Source organism: Schistocerca piceifrons, chromosome X (assembly GCF_021461385.2).
Source record: "Schistocerca piceifrons isolate TAMUIC-IGC-003096 chromosome X, iqSchPice1.1, whole genome shotgun sequence".
NCBI lineage: Eukaryota > Metazoa > Arthropoda > Insecta > Orthoptera > Acrididae > Schistocerca > Schistocerca piceifrons.
The window spans coordinates 250181490-250203882 of NC_060149.1; the positions used below are offsets into that span (position 1 = coordinate 250181490).

Here is a 22393-nt window from a genome sequence, read left to right on the forward strand (position 1 = left end):
TAAAATAAAGGAAATCTGAGCTCGTACGGAAAGATATAGGTGTTCATTCTTTCCGCGCTCTGTACGAGATTGGAATAATAGAGAATTGTGAAGGTGGTTCGATGAACCCTCCGACAGGGACTTAAATGTGATTTGTAGAGTACCCATGTAGATGTAGATGTAGATGTTCTCCAAAGCTCTCACCCAATTACGCGATCTGGACACAGGTTGCCGGGAAACTGTCATGCAACCACTCGCCAGCCACTGCAAATGATGAGCTCTGGCTTAGCATTGAAGTAGTTTGGAATGACGTATCTGTATCTGCCATCCAAGCTCAGTTTAGCTTGATGTGTAGCCAGGTTAGAGCTATAGTTGCTGGCAGCTCTGTGTACCAAATTTCGCATCCTCTATACTCCGCAAATCACCTCCAAATTTAATCGCGCGTTCTTTCTTCTACAGTTTAACACATAATAAGCAAAATTTCGCTATTTACTGCCTTTCCTGTCGTTGCAGTTTAATGATCAACAGTGTAATTGTTCTAGTATCAACCTGAGATCGTTCTTAGACAATACTGTTTATTCGTATACTGATATGTGACGCGAGCATTGCATGGGAAATTTTCCAGAGGAGAACTGTATCCAGCAGTGTGTGTCAATTGGATGATGATCATGATGATGATAATGATGAACATCTTAAGGAAATCTTACTTAATGTGCAAAGTCTTTTGATTAATCTAGCCACTCATCTGGAATAATTGTAAGTCCGAAAATGGTCCTATACTCTCTGGCAGCACAAGTCCGAACTGCCTAAAAGTCAGTTCTTCTTTCTAACTCACAATACGTGAATACACTATTTGATAAAAGGTATCCGAATATCTAATAGTGGTCATTAATATGAGGTGTGTCCACACGTCACCGTTGTGGCGGATCGAACTCTACTTGGAACACATTCAGTGAGGTGTGTGAATGCTTGTGAATGAACGGCAGACCATTCTTCACCGAGAACCAAAACTAGAAAAGGTAATGATGTTGGACACTGCTAGCTTGAGTGAAGTCGACGTCCTCATTCACCCCAGAGGTGTTCCACTGGGTTCAGATCGGGTCTCTGGGCATGCCAGTCCATTTTAGGAATATTGTTGTCCACAAACCATTTCCTCAGAGATGCTGTTTCATAACAAGGGGCGTTGCCCTGCTGATACGAACAGTCATCGTCTCTGAACTGTTCTTCAACTGTACGCAGTAGACAATACTGTAACATGTTTTCCTATCCTTCCGCATTTCGCACTTTTAAGCGCAACAGGGGGATCTCACCCCAACCGTGAAGAACACCCCCATTCCATTACACCACCTCCTCCATACTTCACTGTTGGCACTACACACGATAACTGAGCGAGGTGGCGCAGTGGTTAGCACACTGGACTCGCATACGAGAGGACGACGGTTCAATCCCGCGTCCGGCCATCCTTATTTGGGTTTTCCGTGATTTCCCTAAATCGCTTCAGGCAAATGCCGGGATGGTGCCTTTGAAAGGGCAGGGCCTACTTCCTCTCCCATCCTTCCCTAATCCGATGAGACCGATGACCCGGCTGTTTGGTCTCTTACCCTCATATCAACCCAACTACACACGATAGCAGCTAATGTTCTCCATGCATTCGCCAAACCCATTTCCTTCGAGCGGATTGCTACATGGTATAGCATAACGCATCATACCAAATCCCTCGTTTCCAGTCATCCACACTGTCAAGTGGCAACGCTCTTTAAGCCACGTCAAGCGTTGCTTAGCATTGACTACAGAAATGTGTGGCGTATGACGAGCTACTCGACCATTGTTCCCCATCCCTGTCCGTCAGTACAAGTTTTCTGGTTGGTCCTCGGGATAGCTGTGGCTGTTTCTTTTCGTTCACACTTCACGATCACGTCACAAACAGTCGCATTTGGCAGCTGTAGAAGGGTTGAAATGTTTCTGATGGTTCTGTTACTCAGATGACATCCGATGACCTTCGAAGTCACTGAGCTCTTATGACCAACCCATTCTGTCGTTGCGATGAAGAAGTGAACTTCAGCACTGGAAACTCTTCACTCCCAGTTTAAGATGAAGTTTTAACACTTTGTGTTTTACTTTATTTATTCAGTTTTTGTTGTTTTTTTTTTTTAAATTATCGCACAGTACTAGTCCCGAATGTGTTGTGGCCACTGTTCAATGAGCCGGTACTTGCCATTGTTGGCCGCGTTTCTGATGTGTATGTTTGCAGATTTGGCAGTCTGTTGGTAAAACTTTCTTGCAGTTTCTCAATATCGTTCTTTCAGTCGTGGTACATCAGCGAACAGATGCAGTTCGTACTGTGGATAATCCTGAGGAAGGTGGAGGGTCAGTCGCTATCCCTGCTCTGAATTTGTTGCAGCCGTCGGACGTGGGTGTCTGCAACACTGCCCCAAGTAGCTACTGCATATTCGAGGAAAGATCATATGAGGCATTTGTAGATATAAAGACCGGCGTGAGAGGGTAGCGTCGAATGTAGGCTGAGAGTTGGATATAGGTCCCTGCGTCGTCCAACGGCCCTGTGTTGACGCCAAGTAGATGTCTGTCTGGGGCGAAGCCAAAGTATCAGGCAGATGATGCCCGGTTCACGGCTGTTCCTCTGACGATGGCGGTGGCAGAGATCCTGGCGCCACCCATTTCATAATGATGACGGCCTTCATTTTTTTGGGTTGAAAGCTAGTCACCATTGTGTCGCCTAGCTGCCGAGTTGATTTATGTGCATCTGAACTCTCCGTTACGGTATCCATGCATTAAGGCTATTGGTGCGCAAGGCTGTGTCATCAGCGTATAAGGCCAGATTCATCAGTGGTGTTGTGGGGATATCTACTGTATAAAATGTATACTGGATCAGGTCAGACACTGACCCATGCTGTACACTGGTGGCAGTGGGATACCGACAACACAATACTGCCCTGGCGAGTCCACCTCACGTGCCGCCTAGTGGTCAGTTCTGCATTATGTAACGGTGTCCGTAAACTTGTCATCAGATAGTGTATATCCTGTTGTTGGGAGCCACGCTTGTACTTCAGATGGTAAGTCCCATAGTGCTCAGAGCCATTTGAACCATTTTTGAACATGCTTGTAGGTGGTGTATACTGAGAAGACTTTCTTCAGCAGAATATGGTGATATCTATATTCTACTAACTTTCCCAAGGCCTGTGACAATGACAGGGAACTAATATGGTGGGTGACAATATTAATTAATGTGGCTGATGTACTGGTATCACATACAGTCAAATTTAAAACAACCTAGGCATGGTTTACCTGGGTCTAATACGAGGGTAATCCCAAAAGTAAGGTCTCCTATTTTTTTATAAGTACATAGATCTGTTTATTTCTACAATGGTTTACATCAGTTTACAGCTCGAACATTTAGCTATTTTTCGACATAATCACCACTTCTGTCGATGCATTTTTGTAGACGCTGTGGCAGTTTTTGAATGCCCAAGCCATACCAGCTCGTCGCCATGCTGTTTCTGGACTCAGTTGTCACGGGTGACGAAACCTGGGCATACACCTTAACACCTGAGACCAAGCAACAATCACGCCAGTGGCGGCATCCTTCTTCGCCAAAGCCGCGGAAATTCAAACAAACACAGTCTGCCGGTAAAGTCATGACAACGTTTTTTGGGATGGGAAAGGGGTATTGTTGGTCGACTTTATGCCCACTGGGACCACAATTAACGCTGACAGGTACTGTGAGACTCTGAAAAACTCAAACGGGCAATTCAGAACCGAAGAAGAGGAATGATGGGCAACGGCGTACACATTCTCCATGACAACGCTCTCCTGCAACAGTTTCAGTGGAACACAATCACCCACGCACCCTATAGTCCTGATTTGGCGCCCATTGACTATCACCTGTTCCCTAGGTTAACAGAACATTTGGCCGCAAAGCGATTCAGCTCCGACGGCGATGTGAAAGAAGAGGTTCATAACTGAAACTTCCTGGCAGATCACAACTGTGTGCCGGACCGAGACAGGAACTCGGGACCTTTGCCTTTCGCGGGCAAGTGCTCTACCAACTGAGCTACCCAAGCACGACTCACGCCCCGTCCTCACAGCTCCACTTCTGCCAGTACCTCGTCTCCTACCTTCCAAACTTCACAGAAGCTCTTCTGCGAACCTTGCAGAACTAGCACTCCTGGAAGAAAGGATATTGCGGAGACATGGCTTAGCCACAGCCTCGGGGATGTTTCCAGAATGAGATTTTCACTCTGCAGCGGAGTGTGTGCTGATATGAAACTTCCTGGCAGATTAAAACTGTGTGCCAGACCGAGACTCGAACTCGGGACCTTTGCCTTTCGCGGGCAAGGCAAAGGTCCCGAGTTCGAGTCTCGGTCCGGCACACAGTTTTAATCTGCCAGGAAGTTTCATATCAGCGCACACTCCGCTGCAGAGTGAAAATATCATTCAGGTTCATAGCTTTCTGAACAGCATGGCGGCGAGATGGTATGACATGCCACAGCTTCTACAAAAATGCATCGACAGAAATGGTGATTATGTCGAAAAATATCTAAATGTTCAAGCTGAAAACTGATGTAAACCATTGTAGAAATAAACAGGTCTATGCACTTATAAAAAATAGGAGACCTTACTTTTGGGATTACCCTCGTACTATTGACTTACACATGTTCCAAGCGAGTTGTCAATTGATAAGAGTGGGAACAACTATGATGATACAGCAGCAAGGCACTATTGTCGCCCACATTTTACACAGAATTCTTGGTAGTGTGAACAATTGACCTCATGAGTCTGTCGAATAGGAAGCCCTAAGACGCAATGAAAAAATGTACGTTGCCAGACAAGGTCGCACTGTGCGTCTCACCATGTGCCACTGTACCTGTGAGAGTGACCCTACGCATTGGAGCTTCGCAAAGTCAGCGAAGATAGTGCACAGTGGACACTCCAGGGGCCACTGACATTACGATCCAACAGTATGCATGACTGAGGGAGGATCTGCAAACTAAAGACTGCTCTGTAAAGAGTGCAAGGGGAACAATCATTGGAAAATGTGTGTTTTATGGTGCGACAAAAGAGAGCGTTACTCAGGAGCAAGGAAAGTTACTACCAAATAATTCTATTGGTGGCACGACGTTATGAGTTCACCAAACAAAAATAAAGAAACCTCCAGGGCAAAATTTTGTAGAAGCTTAGGGGAGACAAGAAGTGTCTGTATGCTCCAACTGGGAGACATTTCGTTGTGATGCTTGATGATAGACACTTAAACACCTGCTGTAGGGTCACGTACTTCGCCGGTGATGACAGAGTCATTGGTATCAAACGCCTGGTCCGGACCAACCCACCACAGCCACATGCATGCAACATCCAGCATGTGGAGGTGCAGCCGTCTCACGTGGACTGCTTGAAAGCCGACAGTCGCTTGACACCACTACACCAGACACACACAACCTGGTAAAGACAAGCACTAAAGCACTGTTTGCCTCTCAGTCGTCAATAAGTAACTTGCAGGATAACCACCCTGGGATGATTAATAAGTAAATGGACATACACTACTGGCCATTAAAATTGCTACACCAAGAAGAAATGCAGATGATAAACGGGTATTCATTGGACAATTATATTATACTAAAACTGACATGTGATTACATTTTCACGCAATTTGGGTGCATAGATCCTGAGAAATCAGTACCCAGAACAACCACCTCTGGCCGTAATAACGGCCTTGATACGCCTGGGCATTGAGTCAAACAGAGCTTGGATAGAGTGTACAGGTACAGCTGCCCATGCAGCTTCAACACGATACCACAGTTCATCATGAGTAGTGACTGACGTATTGTGACGAGCCAGTTGCTCGGCCACCATTGACCAGACGTTTTCAATTGGTGAGAGATCTAGAGAATGTGCTGGCCAGCGCAGCAGTCGAACATTTTCTGTATCCAGAAAGGCCCGTACAGGACCTGCAACATGCGGTCGTGCATTATCCTGCTGAAATGTAAATTATCCTAAGAACAAACACACACACCCATGCCCGAGGGAGGACTCGAACCTCCGCCGGGACCAGCTGCTGTCGCGATACGATAAACCGCAATCGCGATAGGCTACAATCCGACCTCAATCAAAGTCGGAAACGTGATGGTACGCATTTCTCCTGCTTACACGAGGCATTACAACAACGTTTCACCAGGCAACGCCGGTCAGCTGCTGTTTGTGTATGAGAAATGTGTCGCCACCGGCACCAACTTTGTGTGGATGCTCTGGAAAGCTAATCATTTGCATATCACAGCATCTTCTTCCTGTCGGTTAAATTTCGCGTCTGTAGCACGTCATCTTCGTGGTGTAGCAATTTTAATGGCCAGTAGTGTGTTATGGTTTTTCAAACACGTTTGTGATGAAAGGATATTAATTGTCTGGTTTACACACTTCAGACCAAGATGTAATATATAATTTTGTAAAGGGTATCTAACAGAGTGAAAGATACCAGTAAACCCACGATACCGTAAAGAAGCGAACTCCCGTGCATAAAAAAGTTTCATAGGTCTGACTGCTTTACAAATGAGTTCATGTATTAAATATTTGGCCTTAAGCGTGTAGGTGAGGATAGCTTTAGAAAAGCTTTGAAAGTATGCTTAAGGTTTGTTGGAAGTCCCTATCTACTCTCAATTTGAAATACTGGATGAATGTGGTCTGGGTAATTTGCACTCCATTTTAAGCAAAAGCAGTTTTCCACTGAGCTCATTGCTAATGACGTGACATCTCCTTACTACGTGTCACACAGTGATATAATTTTGCAGGTACATTTACTCATATGTGGAATACTTTCTGCAAAGTGAGATGCCAATAGAGTTTTCAGTAAAGAAGTAATACATTAAAACGTCATGCCTGATGCTGAACTTCTACTGCGCACTATTTCTAAGCAAAAGCTAGTTTCCGCGCGTCTAAATATCTATGACATCCTATCTCCTGAACTGTATATCGTACGGTGATTTAATTTTGCAGGTACATTTAGTGGTACTTGTCTACAAATTGTGTTTATTTATTTATTTATTTTATCCATCTTTCAGCACCTACATGCAATCGATGTCGTCAGAAGAGTTACAGCTATTTGTACCTTATGTTTTACATACCAAAATATTACATAGTAAAAATATAGCAATGTTGTAAACTATTAGCTTACAACAGCCTCTACACCTAGATCCATACATAACAGTAAGCCATAATTTATCAGCATTAACATGCAATCAATGTTGTCAGAAGTATTATAGCTATTTGTACATTATGTTTCATATAGCAAAAATATTACATGGAAAAAAAAAGATAGTGTTGTACCCTATTCGCTTATAGCTAGCTGCCTCTACATCCATAACTATACATAACAGTAAGCCTTAGTTTATCAATAAATTAGATCATCTTTACAACTATTCTGAAATTCTTCTACACTGTAGAAAGTATTTTTCTTCATCCACACTTTGGTTTTAGTTTTGAAAATATCCATTGAAACCAATTGAGCCTGTATGGGTAAAGTGTTGAATAATTTTATGCGTATGTATTCATAGCTAGATTGGGTTTTCTGAAGCCTGGTTGTGGGTATATCAATCATATTTGTTTGTCAAGTATTGTGTTGATGAACTGATTTCCTTATAGTGTAGAGGTTTAAGTTTTCTTTTATGTTTAATAGGCAACAATATATGTAAAGAGATGGGACTGCGAGAATTTTTAAGTCTCTAAAATAAGGTCTGCATGAGGTCTTGTTGTCAGTGATTCCGTACAAACGTCTAATTGCTTTCTTCTGCCAAGTGAAAATTTTTTTGGCTCCTGGAGAGTTACCCCATAAAAGAATGCCATATTGTAGATGGCAATGAAAGAAGGCATAGTATGACTGAAGCAATAGATCTTGTGTAACACGTGTGTGTAGTTTGGCTAGTAGGTAGATAACTCGTGATAGCTTTCGACATACATAATCTGTATGTGTGTCCCAAGTTAATTTTGAGTCAATGTGTATTCCTAGTAGTTTAACAGATGATAACTCCATGTTACTGTTTGATAAACTGAAGATTATCTTGACAGTCTTTTCATGGTTCATAGATAAGTCATCAGCTTTAAACCAGATATTAGATATTTTGAGACACTCTTCACTTTCCTCCTTCAATATGTTTATATCCTTTCCAGAATTAGCTAATGTTGTGTCATCAGCATAGAGGATAGATTTACAGGGTAAGTTGTTCGGAAAGTCATTTACAAACAATATAAATAGTAGAGGGCCAAGCACTGAGCCCTGAGGAACACCTCGTTTTATACTTAAAGTCTGTGACTGTTGGTCATTATGCTTTACTATTTGTTTTCTATTGCTGAGGTATGATTCAATTAGTGAGAGTTCCAAGTGTTTGATTCCATAGCAACACAGTTTATCTAATAATAATTTGTGGTTAACTGAGTCGAAAGCCTTACTCAAGTCAATTAGAATGTCTTCAGCAGATAATTCTGACTCAAATGCGCTTAGTACAAAAGAGATAAGGTTTTCAACTGCTTTGACTGTTGATAAGTTTGACCTGAATCCATACTGAGAATCATTTAATATATTATTGTCTGATAGGTGTATGCATATTTGCTGCATTATGCAATGTTCTATTATTTTTGAGAGAATAGGCACAAGTGAAATTGGTCTATAATTATTGATACAGGACTTGTCACCCTTTTTGTATAATGGTATGACAACTGTTTTTTTGAGACATTCTGGAAAGTGTCCACTCGAGAGCATCCAGTTTATCAGTATGCAAGAGGGTATGTTATGAGATCTACAACTTTTTTAATTACATAGTTTGACAGGTCATACACATCTTCAGATCTAGAGTATCCTAATTTAGAGGTTGCTTTAATTATATAAGTTACTTGTATTTCTCTCCATTTACAAGCTGACACTATGTTTGTTATGTTTTGTTGAAAATTTCTGCCAGATATGGGGTGAGAAGTAGGTGTATGTGTTAAATTGGAATTCTGGTTGCTATGGGTTGGAAGGCTAAGATTGGCAGAGTTGACAAAAAAGTGATACCCATATACCTCTATGGTCTGACAGGTAACCGACATTAAGTAAGCCTAGCTCAAAATCACATTTGTATACATTTGTTATTAGATTGTCAAGACAGGAAGAGTGCCTTGTAGGACTTTCATTAGCACAAAAGAGATTATAGGATCTTAACATGTTTACTAAATTAACATTTCTGGCTGTCATTTTCCTAATGTCTATCTTTAGATCCCCAAAGATTAAAATTTTGTATTTAGTATATTTTTGTATACTGATCACAAGTTTTTCTAAACGTTCTATAAATTGTTCTACATTACTTTCAGGAGTGTGATATAAAGACACAGTTATGAGCTGTATACTAGGTATAATAAAAGCAGCTGCTTCAAAAACACCTTTAGTGCATAGGTCACTAACTTCAAGAACAGAAAACTTTAGGTCTACATCATTGCTAATATATATGGATGAACCCCCATAGGATTCACTGAGTCTGCAGAAGTATGTAGCTAATCTGAAACCTGATGGTACATACGGTATTATATCCTCTTCCTTTAACCAATGTTCGTTTATACATAAAATCATTCGTTTGTTACTTTTTAATAGTACACCAAGCTCATCAGCTTTATTTTTCAGAGACCTGACATTTAAGTGCAGAAATAAGATAGAGTTACTGTCACAGGCGGGGAGGAGTACAGTATTATTGGGCAATGGAGAACATTTAATTGTTTTTCAGCCCTGGAATCTATATTAGGTGGCGGTTGGACTTCCTTGGGATAAACCATAAAAAATCTTCATTTCTCTTAGGTAATTTTTTGGGTCTGTTTGAAACACGGTTGGAAGTTTGTTTCACTTTACTGTCCACAAGTTTTATAGGAACATGTTTTCCCAAATCATTTGGTATCACTTCATCATGAGACAAATATGATACTTTACTTACTGTGACAGGTCTATTCTTTTCTGCTACTCTTGAAGGTGATGGAGGAGGAGCTTGTACTGTTTCTACTGTTGGTGAAGTTGGTTTAGTTGCTGCTGGTGGAAGAGTTGTTTCTGCTATTACTGGTAAAGGAGTTGGTTCTACTACTGCTGGTGTGGGAGATGGTGCTGCTGCTATAGGAACTAGTTCTACTGCTGGAGGAGTTGCTTCTGCTGTTGCTGATGGTGTTTCTTCTGCTATTTCTGGTGAAGTAGTTTGTGCTGTTACTGCTGGTGAGGGAGATGGTGTTACTGCTGTAGGAGCTCGTTCTAATGCTGGAGGAGTTACTTCTGCTGTTACTGAACGTGGTTCTTCTGACGCTGCTGTTGATTCTACTTCTGTTAGTATTGCTTCTTTAGGTACTTCTGCTGCATTTTCTGTTACTGTATATGATTCTGCATTAGTCACTCCTAGAGATACTTTCTGTGATGATGATACAGGTACCACTGATGATGTTGTTGGTAAGTATTGCAGTCTCTGAATAATTTCCATTAGCTTTAATGTAACAAGTTGCTTTCCAAGGCCATTTAAGTGCAGCCCGTGAGTAGTGTGCAATCTGCGTCCAATGGTATTAATATTAACAACAGAAACATTTCTATATTGTTTGCATATACTGGAAAAAAGTTCATTGGCGGCACTAATTTCCTTGTTTACACACGACCAGGACATCAAGTCGTACCTTTGTGGTATATTTACGAGGATAACGTTTGTATGACTTAGTTCAGATAAACACTTGTTTAATTCGCAACAGGCTTTAGATGTATCATTTTGATAAATGTCATTAGATCCACCGAAGAGGACAACAAAATCTTTCGAAGACAGCTTTTTTATTTCTTCAGAAAAAACTAATTTTCTTATTTCTGAGAGGGGCGCCCCAGACTTTACAAAGCTCATCGATTTCACATTTGAAGCTTTATTTATGCGTGAGACAATACCGCGGCTGTGGCTATCGCCTAAAATGTAAAGTTTTGGAACATGGACGGGAGTTTTAGACTGATGTTTTCTTTCGCACTCGCAACAGGTTACACCACTGTTTGTGTTTTTCCCGCACTTTCTACAAACATAAACAACAGAACTGTTATTAACAAAAGTTACAGTATCTTGAGGTAAAACGCTAAGCCTCTTTGCTTCTTTTTCATACTGTTCGTGTTCGTGATGTTTTATAACTGAAAACTCTTCCAGTAGAGCACTGATAACTTCGTCTTTGGTGTTTCTCATATTAGGTTTTTGGCCTAAGTCGCCTTTGAAACAGCTATTGCAGAACCATAGTTTCCTTTTAGGACTGACATTAACACACGAATAATGAAAAACCGTTTTACAATTTAAGCACATTATACCTTTTACAACACGTTTCTTGCAATGGCATGTTGTATCAGAGTTCACCATTTCCCACGAATGAGTCGAAGTACTTGCTGGATGAGATGCCTGATTATAACATTTTCCTGTTACCAGGTTTTTTTTTGGCGTCTGCTTTTGCGATAATATAACATGGCATACATGTACTGTCATAATACACACAGAATTTGTTGCATATCGAACACTTTTCCTCGTTATTTTTTGACTTTTGTACGGAACTAACATACTCCCGATCTACACTAGGCGCCATCTTTAAAGTAGTGTTGTGAGTGTAGACGGTAGTAAAGAAGTAATAACTTTCCGTCATGTCTGATGCTAAAGTTGCACGGCATGAACAGAGAAAATGTAGTAAGCGATAAACTTCTTTCATCATTTTACGGCGGATGTCAGTGAGAAAAAGTTTCATAAGCGTTCAATACTATGTGTACAGTTTTTTGGAAGTCGCTAAGCGCTCTGGTTCTCAGTTACTAAAACTAAACTCTGCCTGAACAGGTCATGCAGTACAGTTTAAATTGGAGCTCCATGAGGCCCCCACTGTCACCACAAAGCAACAATTTGGAACTAAAAGAATAATGTATAATGACAACATAAATAGACTGAACTGCATGCTAGCACATATAAAATGGTTTGAAAATAATAGTTTTTCATATGATAGCTTTGCTGCTGACTTCTATTACTGCCTTGATACCACATGCCCAGTTGTAATCACAAAAATGAAACAAACAAAAAATATAAACAAAAATATTTGGGTAAAGCTAGGGAAAAATTAAAACTACTCCATAGTGCAATGCTGAGCTTCCTGAGCTAAAGGAAGCCTTCAAAATATATCAAGCACACTATAAGGACTTAGTCACACAGTCCAGGAGCAACTATGTTGCAAATAAACTTCAAAACTCACACAACGTAACTGCTGGCATCTGGGCAGTCATAAACAGTTTTAGAACCTTCAATGAGAAATCCTGTATGGACTTTACTATTAACCACAATGGCATGCTCATAAAAGACCAACTGGAAATTGTAAATATTTTTAATGAATATTTTTCTTCTGTAGGGGAAGCCATAAATGACAAACATAAAAACATGCACTAAAGTTTTAAAGGTAATACATGTGACCATAGTAGATAACTAGCCCCCACAAACTGTGCAGAAATAATGGGCACCATTAGCTCTCTAAAACCCTCTAATTCAGCTGGGCATGATGGCCTAAATATTAATGTTTTAAAAGCCTGTAGCCAAAATGTGTCTGTACCCCTGTTTGTAGCAGTCAGCAATATAATAGAATCAGGCACCTTTCCAGACAGACTAAAAATAGCACAGGTAACACCCATTTTTAAGAAAAGTGACAACAACAAAATAGAAAACTACAGACCAGTCTCAATCCTTCCTGTCTTTTCCAAAATAGTTGAGATAGTTATATACAAGAGGATTAGAAACTTTCTTAACAAACACAACCTGATGTTTGAAAATCAAAATGGATTCCTAAAAGGTAAATCAACTAGCACTGCAGCAGCTCAACTAATTGAAGAGGTGTTAGGGGGTATCGAAAGCAAGGAACGTGCGGCACGTGTATGCCTAGACCTGGAAAAAGCCTTTGATTGTGTGAATGTTGACATGCTATGAGACAAGCTATGGAACATGGGCATTAGAGGCGCTGATTATGACCTAATAAAGTGTTATGTGAGCAATAGAAAACAGTTTGTTCTGCTTAAAACGGACAGTGGTGTCTACAAATCAGAGATCACTTGCATAAAATATGGCGTGTGCCAGGGCTCGTTGTTGGGCCACCTTCTGTTCTTGATCTATGTAAATGATATTAAATACTGTACTATAAATTCCAAAATTGTTCTTTATGCCAATGACATGTCCATTGTGTGTAAAAAGGAATCATGTAATGAACTAGAGGCCAAGTGTAAAAATGTGACAAAAGAAATTGCTCAGTTTTTTAATGAAAGCCACTTAAATGTAAGCACCAGTAAAACATGTTTGATGTAGTTTAACAGAAGTAGTTTGGATAATGAAATTAAATTATACATTGGCAACGAATTGGTAAAGAAAGAGCCTAGTGTAAAATTCCTTGTTGTAACAATCCAAAGCAACCTGAAATTGGACACACATATTGACTTCCTAGCAACTAAGTTGTCAAAAAATATATTTGCAATCAGTACTATTAACAAGTTCTATAAAGACACTGTAGTCCTAAAAATTGCATACCATGCTCTTTTCTCCTCTCACTTGAACTACAGTATTGAAATTTGGGGGGCAACAACCGAAGCTAATCTAGATAAGCTACCCATTTATCAAAAAAGGGGTGTGAGAATAATCTGTGGGGCAAAATGTAGGGAGTCTTGTGGCAACTTGTTTCCAAAAACAGAGGTGTTAACTATTATAAACACATACATTCTAAAAGCCATATTGCTTGTGAAAAGACTGCACCCAAACACTTATTCATATTTCCACCAATACAATACTAGAAATAAGGAAAGATTTTACATTGGCAGCCACAGAACAGCACTTTATGAAAAGGGGCCTCAGTATGCAGGTATAAAATTAGCTAATGCACTGCCTAGTGCAGTCATGGCTCTTCCTACAATTAAACTGAAACATCAGCTTAAGAAATTTTTAGTAAAACACACTTTCTACACATTAGAAAGGTACCATACTTATATGAAGAACAACAAATGCTTTGTGAAATCATGTGAATAGAAATTAGTAAACATCTTATTGTAATTTTGTTGTAAATTAATGATGCATTCAGAAGAATGTGTCTTGTGTATTGTACAAATAACTTTAATCATTACTGTTTCTTTGTACATGTGCAGTGTACCATTCGATGTTGAATAAAGCTATTATTATTTCTTTCTTGTCTCAGACGTTATGTCTGGTTAAAAATGGAAGGTGACGCTGACCTTGATCAAGCGTGACTTCCTTTTAACTGTACGGTATATGTTACATTGCATTTAGGAACTTTCGGGTAATTGAACAGGTGTCAATAATTACAGATTTCTGTAGTTGTATATATAAGTTTGGATGTAGCTGTATTGCATTGATGTACTGGTGGATATTGTGTGGTATGACTCCTGTAGTTGATAGTATAATTGGTATAATGTCAACTTTATCCTGATGCCACATGTCCTTGACTTCCTCAGCCAGTTGGATGTATTTTTCAATTTTTTCTCCTGTTTTCTTTTGTATATTTGTTGTATTGGGTATGGATATTTCGATTAGTTGTGTTAATTTCTTCTTTTTATTGGTGAGTATGATGTCAGGTTTGTTATGTGGTGTTGTTTTATCTGTTATAATGGTTCTGTTCCAGTATAATTTGTATTCATCGTTCTCCAGTACATTTTGTGGTGCATACTTGTATGTGGGAACATGTTGTTTTATAAGTTTATGTTGTAAGGCAAGCTGTTGATGTATTATTTTTGCTACATTGTCATGTCTTCTGGGGTATTCTGTATTTGCTAGTATTGCACATCCACTTGTGATGTGATCTACTGTTTCTATTTGTTGTTTGCAAAGTCTGCTTTTATCTGTTGTGGTATTGGGATCCTTAATAATATGCTTGCTATAATATCTGGTGTTTATTGTTTGATCCTGTATTGCAATCATGAATCCTTCCATCTCACTGTATATATTGCCTTTTCTTAGCCATGTGTTGGATGTGTCTTGATCTATGTGTGGCTGTGTTAGATGATACGGGTGCTAGCCATGTAGTGTTTTCTTTTTCCAGTTTACTTTCTTTGTATCTGTTGATGTTATGTGATCTAAAGGGTTGTAGAAGTGGTTATGAAATTGCAGTGGTGTAGCCGATGTATTTATATGAGTGATTGCTTTGTGTATTTTGCTAGTTTCTGTTCATTCTATAAAGAATTTTCTTAAATTGTCTACCTGTCCATAATGTAGGTTTTTTATGTCGATAAATGCCCTTCCTCCTTCCTTTCTGCTTAATGTGAATCTTTCAGTTGCTGAATGTATGTGATGTATTCTATATTTGTGGCATTGTGATCGTGTAAGTGTATTGAGTGCTTCTAGGTCTGTGTTACTCCATTTCACTACTCCAAATGAGTAGGTCAATATTGGTATAGCATAAGTATTTATAGCTTTTGTCTTGTTTCTTGCTGTCAATTCTGTTTTCAGTATTTTTGTTAGTCTTTGTCTATATTTTTCTTTTAGTTCTTCTTTAATATTTGTATTATCTATTCCTATTTTTTGTCTGTATCCTAGATATTTATAGGTATCTGTTTTTTCCATCGCTTCTATGCAGTCGCTGTGGTTATCCAATATGTAATCTTCTTGTTTAGTGTGTTTTCCCTTGACTATGCTATTTTTCTTACATTTGTCTGTTCCAAAAGCCATATTTATATCATTGCTGAATACTTCTGTTATCTTTAGTAATTGGTTGAGTTGTTGATTTGTTGCTGCCAGTAGTTTTAGATCATCCATGTATAGCAGATGTGTGATTTTGTGTGGGTATGTTCCAGTAATATTTTATCCATAATTTGTATTATTTAGCATGTTGGATAGTGGGTTCAGAGCAAGGCAGAACCAGAAAGGACTTAATGAGTCTCTTTGGTATATTCTACGCTTAATCTGTATTGGCTGTGATGTGATATTATTTGAATTTGTTTGGATATTAAGTGTGGTTTTTCAATTTTTCATTACTATGTTTAGGAACTGTATCAATTTAGGATCTACTTTGTATATTTCCAATATTTGTAGTAACCATGAGTGGGGTACACTATCAAAAGCTTTTTGGTAATCAATGTATGCATAGTGTAGCGACCTTTGTTTAGTTTTAGCTTGATATGTCACCTCTGCATCTATTATCAGTTGCTCTTTACATCCTCATGCTCCTTTGCAACAGCCTTTTTGTTCTTCATTTATAATTTTGTTCTGTGTTGTAGGTGTCATTAATTTCTGTGTAATGACTGAAGTTAATATTTTGTATATTGTTGGTAGGCATGTTACGGGGCGATATTTAGCTGGGTTTGCTGTGTCTGCTTGATCTTTAGGTTTCAGATAAGTTATTCCATGTGTAAGTGTATCAGGGAATGTGTATGGGTCTGCAATGTAACTGTTAAATAATTTAGTTAGATGTGAATGTGTTGAGGTGAATTTCTTTAGCCAGAAATTTGCTATTTTATCTTTCACAGGGGCTTTCCAGTTGTGAATAGAATTAATTGCTTGGGTGACTTCATGTTGTAAAATTATCACTTCAGGCATTTGTGGTATCATCTTGTATGTATCTGTTTCTGCTTGTATCCACCGTGCATGCCTGTTATGTTGTACCAGATTTGACCATATGTTGCTCCAGAAGTGTTCCATGTCTGTTATGTTTGGTGGATTGTCTATTTTAATGTGTGTGTTATTTATTGTCTGGTAAAATTTCTTTTGGTTTGTGTTGAATGTTTGGTTTTGTTTCCTTCTATTTTCACTTTTTTTGTATCTTCTAAGTCATTTGGCCAATGCTTGTAATTTCTGCTTCTTTTCATCTAATTGCTCTATCACTTCTTGTTGTGAGATTCTACCTAACCTTTTTCGTTTTTTTTTTTTCTGACATTTCATTTCTTATAAATTGTGTTAGCTGTCTGATGTCTTTTCTCAGTTTTTCTATTCTGATCTGTAGCCTGTGTTACCATGCTGGTTTTGTGGGTTTCTTCTGTGTGTTGGTTGGTTCTGATCTCTGCCTAGTGTGTATATTTAGTGTAGTGAGTACTCCTATATAAACCAGTAGCTGTAACTCTTCCATAGTTGTGTTTTCATTTATTTTGTTGTGTATGATTGTGTTGATAGTTTTTATTGTTGTTTCGACTTGTGGGTTATTTGGCGGTCTATGCAAGAATGGTCTAATGTCTGTATTTGTGTCTTGTGTTGAATAAAGCTATTATTATTATTATTATTATTATTATTATTATTATGAAGACTCAGTGATACCGACTGGCTGCCATGTTATCCTCAGCCCACATGCATCATATGGAGGGGCATGTGGTCAGCACACTACTCTCCCAGCTGTATGTCAGTTTACGAGACCAGCGCCGCTACTTTCAGTCAAGTAGCTCCTCAGTTTGCCTCACAAGGACTGAGTGCACCCCGCTTGCCAACAGCACTTGGCAGACCAGATGGTCACACATCCAGCTCCCTAGCCCAGCGTGATAGAGCTTAACTTTGGTAATCTAACCGGAACCGGTGTTACCTCTGCGGTACGGCCGTTGTCGCCATTCTCACTTACTGGATGACTAAAATAGGGTACTTGCACGCAGTCAATCATGCTACCTTAAGACCAACACACAGTTTGCAACTGTAATACTCACAGGTCAGCACTTCACATAATCTGTGAGAAGTTTAACACAATTTCTCAAATGGCAACACAGTGAAGTAGCATACTTCAATAAGTGGACAAAAATATGCGAACACCACAGCCACAACACATTACCATGCCTGTTGTCATGTAGGAAAACCCTTGGCATTCAAAACAGCTTCCAGTCACCTCGGAATGGATAATACAGGTCCTGTATGGTTTTTAAGAGAATATCATACCATTTGTCCTGAAAAATAGTGACAACTTTAGGCAGTGATGATGAAGCTAAATAGCGATCGTGCACCCTTCTCTCTAAAGTAGACCACAAAGATCTGGTGACTGTGGTGCCCAGGGGAGATGTGAGAGTTCATTTTCGTGCTCACAAAACCAGTCCTGAGCTATTCGCCACAGTCTCCTTCAATGATCTTCCCTCATGATCATTCAACATACGCTTTTGTCCTCACTGTGACTTAGCAGATGATTTATTTCCACTTGCCCTTTATGCAGTATAAAACTTTGATACAGTGTCTCTTGAAACACCAAACACTCCAGCTCCCTTGGTTACAGAAACACTCATCATACTATCACCAACTATTTTCCCACGTTTGAGTTTACTTAGCTCTGACATAATGTACTGACAACAACACAGAACACTGTTCTGACCATGACTGACACTTGCAGTGTATTGAGGGCCTTGCACAGATGCCATTCATGGACAAATACAACAGCATGACATGCAGGCTTGGCTAGCATCTGCATTTATGTTCAAGGATGCATTTCTCACTGTGTTTCAATATTTTTAGTCCAATCTCTACACTTTACGCTATAACTCCACAATCATGACTTACGACAACTAAATTATTTTTACATACTGAATGCTCGCTAGCCACTGACTGTGGTTTTATGGATGATGTCTGAAAACCCCAGTTGACCCAAAAAGTTTCAAGACTGGATTAATAGAAAAATCAGAGAACAGTTAAGATGGCAACTATAACATTTTAGACATTCTATGTAGTCTCCCCTCAGTTGACTACAACAAACAGAACATTCATACCATCATGTGAAACTGTCAGAAAAGTCCTTCTTAGGGATACTGTTCAACTTGCATATCACATTGGCTTCAATGTCAGTTATGACTTCAAAGCATTGATGCTTCATGTGAATTTCTGCACTTTGTCATACTTTGGTAGGTTGGTGTTGATAACACCAGGTCTTGTCACCTGTGATGCTTTTTTACAGAATAGAGTTGCTCACAGCTTGCATTTCAGCCAAGTCATGGCAGGCAGCCATTCATCATTGTTTTTGTTTTGGAGTCAAAGTGTGCCTGTCAAAGTTTGTGCACATTTTTCTCTGCTTCAAAGAATATATTGAGCACTTGATTTATAGACATTGCTCCATTGCAATTTGCGATACAACATTGTTGACATATTGTGGCTGCATATCCAATATTGAATGCTGCCTGCTCAGTCACTTAGTTATAGTACTTGTTCCATAGATCAAATTCACGATAAATGTTATGATGTGGAATGTGTCAACAGAACAAACATAGAACACGTACATGCAACTAAGTAAAAAATAAACAATAATTATTATATTGTTGCATACTGGCCATTTATGGTATTGTTATAAGTGATTATCTCTACTCAAGAATTCTTCTATGGTATAGAAGGAGTTGTTAAGTAGAAAACCCTTTAATCTACATTCGAAGATATTTTTGCTATCTGCCAGACATTTTATGTCCATGGGTATATTGTCAAAGAGTTTAATAACTGCATATTTGTTGCTTTCTGTGGCAGAGCTAGATTCAGTAAAGGGTAATGCAGATCATTTTTCCCTCTAGTGCTGTAAATACGAATATCTTTATTACTCTCAAACTCAGATGGATTGTTGGAAATGGAATGGAAATGAGCGTTTGGCGTCATTGGCCGGGAGGCCCCTCGCGGGGCAGGTCCGGCCGCCATATCGCAGGTCTTATTACATTCGGCGCCACATTGGGCGACCTGCACGCCGGATGGGGATGAAATGATGATGATCACAACACAACACCCAGTCCCTGAGCGGAGCCCAGAGGACGGCAATCCGTCACGCTGACCACTCAGCTACCGGGGCGGACAGATGGATTGTTGATAACAGATTATATAAGTGAATAAATGTACTGTGAGGTCATGGTTAATATTCCCAGCTGCTTAATCCTCATTATTAAACCCTCACAAAATTTACAAATGCAGTAGAGTGTAACACGGCATTTTGTACTTAATTTGGAGTTCTCATACTGGTAATTAGCTAACAAATAACCAATAAATTGACTACCTTTAATAAAATGTGGAGTAGTAAACTTTATGATAGTTTAGTAGCAATGTAACATCCCCCCCCACCTTTCAGTGTTCTAGGATTAGAGGGACACCTGCAAGATGTATGTGTATGAACTCCACACATAATATCTTCTTTTGTGTGATGAATACTTTTAGCCTAAGTGAGGAGTTGCCATACAATATTATCCCATAAGACATCAGTGAACAAAAATACGCAAAATATAGTAACTTACATACTTCTATATCCCCAAAGCTGCTTGGTCTAATGCACGTTTGTTGTTTACAGTTGTCAGTTTCAGCTGCTACTATACAGTAGCTGTGTCAATGTTGCTTATATGCCAGGAATAAAAAGATGCACATATTACAGAAACCCTGAGAAGGGAAAGGACTGTACCATTTAATTTCAGACATAAACATAAAAAAACACACAAAGAGAAAGTTTCAAAGATACAATAGATTTATTTAATCAGAATCTGTATAAATTAAAAATGGTACTACTTTACTACAGGGAAGTTTTAATATGCTCAGGGGTTCCCAAGATTTGCCAAGCATTTTCCAGACAAGGCCTGCCATTAGTGAAATTTTCTAACTGGAATAATTTATAAACTGTCAGATTGTTTCAATAAGAGTATACATTTTTTGAAGTAGAAAAATCAGGGCTACAAAATTATACCAGTGGATTTTGGAAAGTTTTTTAAAATCAGGATATTCTGGAAAACAAACATTTTGAATATGAGTAACTTTTGGAATATTAAGTTTTTAGAAATTGTAAAACATTTGCTTGAATGAGAAGAATAAGAGCTTTCAAATAAACGAAGTCAATTTTAAAACAGTTTCCATCAGGATAGAATTGTGATGATTATTTCTTTAAATAAAATGTTCCTGTATGAACTCCTTACACTATTGACATCAACAGACTGTAAATTATACTGTGTATAACAAAATGTAATGAAATGCAAATTTCGTAATTTCCTGTAGATCCTTATACGTTGCTGTGTCTATATGCATTATTAATGAAAACGGTTTCTAAAAGAAAAAACTAATTAATATTAGCAGCAAGAGTGGTATAAGATCATGGAGAATAATCCACCTTTTTCTATTATTGGCTGCAGACTGTGCCTGATGTTATTTGATGTGTACATTGAGCAAGCTATGAAGGAAACCAAGGAGAAATTTGTAACAGGACTTAAAATTCAGGGAGAAGAATTTAAAATTTTGAGATTTGCCAATAACACAAAGTTCTGTCAGAGACAGCAAATGCCTCGGAAGAATAGCTGAACAGAATAGGCAGCATTTTGGTTAAAGGTTATAAGATGAACATGAACAAAAGCAAAACAAGAGTAATGGAATATAGTCAGATTAAATGAGGTGATGGTGAGGGAATTATTTTAGTAAATGAGACACTAATAGTAGTAGGTTAGTTTTGTTATTTGTGCAGAAAAATAACTAATGATGACCAAAGTAGGGAGGATATAAAGTCCAAACTGGCAATAGCAAGGAAAGCATTTCTGAAAAAGTGAAATGTGTTAAAATCAAATATAAATGTTAGGAGGTCTTTTCTAGAGGTATTTGTCTGGAGTGCAGCCTAGTATGGAAGTGAAGCGTGGATGATGAACAGTTCAGTCTAAAAAAAAAAGTGAAATGTGGTATAACAGGGGAGTGCTGAAGATTAGATGAGAAGATACTGAACGAAATTGGGGAGGAAAAAAAAATGACAGAGCTTGACTAAAATAGGGAATCAGTTTGATAGGTATCATGGAATCGTCAGTTTGGTAATGGAGGGAAGTGTGGAGGGTAAAAATTCTAGATGGGTATTAAGGCTCGACAACAGCAAGGAGGTTCAAATGGTTGTAAGTTGCAGTAGTTGTGCACAGATGAAGAGCCTTGCACAGGATAGATTGGTGTGTGATGAGGCCTCAAACCTGTCCTTGAAGTGACAACTGCAAAACAACAACCACTACCAATACCATCAACTTAGCTGTGGTCCAAAGTTGGTAATTCATGTACTTTAATTGCTTTCATGCAGCTACCACACCTAACCCTATATTTTTCTTGTGTGCAGTTTGTTGCATTTTAGTGCACTGTTTGTAATGAACAGATATAATTAATGTAAATTATCTCCCTTGGCTGCTTAATAAAGCTATCATCTCATAAATGGCTTGCCCAAAGTGGGCCTAACAAGGAACACTACAAAATTTGACATAATGTACAATAGTCCTTACACATTGGTAGGAAACTGCACTGGGATTCAGTTTCTGAGCCATCCATTGTAGAGAACAGTGTTGTTAGATAGGCAAAACAATGCGAAAGCCATGATTTGACCTCAGATACTTCTGTGGCAGCTAGCATTTGCAGGCTTGCAGCCTGTGAGACTCTGATGATACTATACATTAAACATCTTCCAGTATAGGACCTGTAAGTGTTAATACCTCACAACGGAATTCCGTTCACCATGA

The 22393-nt window shown here is 39.0% G+C and overlaps 1 protein-coding gene across 2 annotated transcripts in view; it reads left to right on the forward strand.

Moving 5' to 3' along the window:
- Positions 1-22393, forward strand: part of LOC124723079 — a 178968-nt gene that overhangs the window by 87404 nt on the left and 69171 nt on the right. The window lies entirely within an intron of this gene.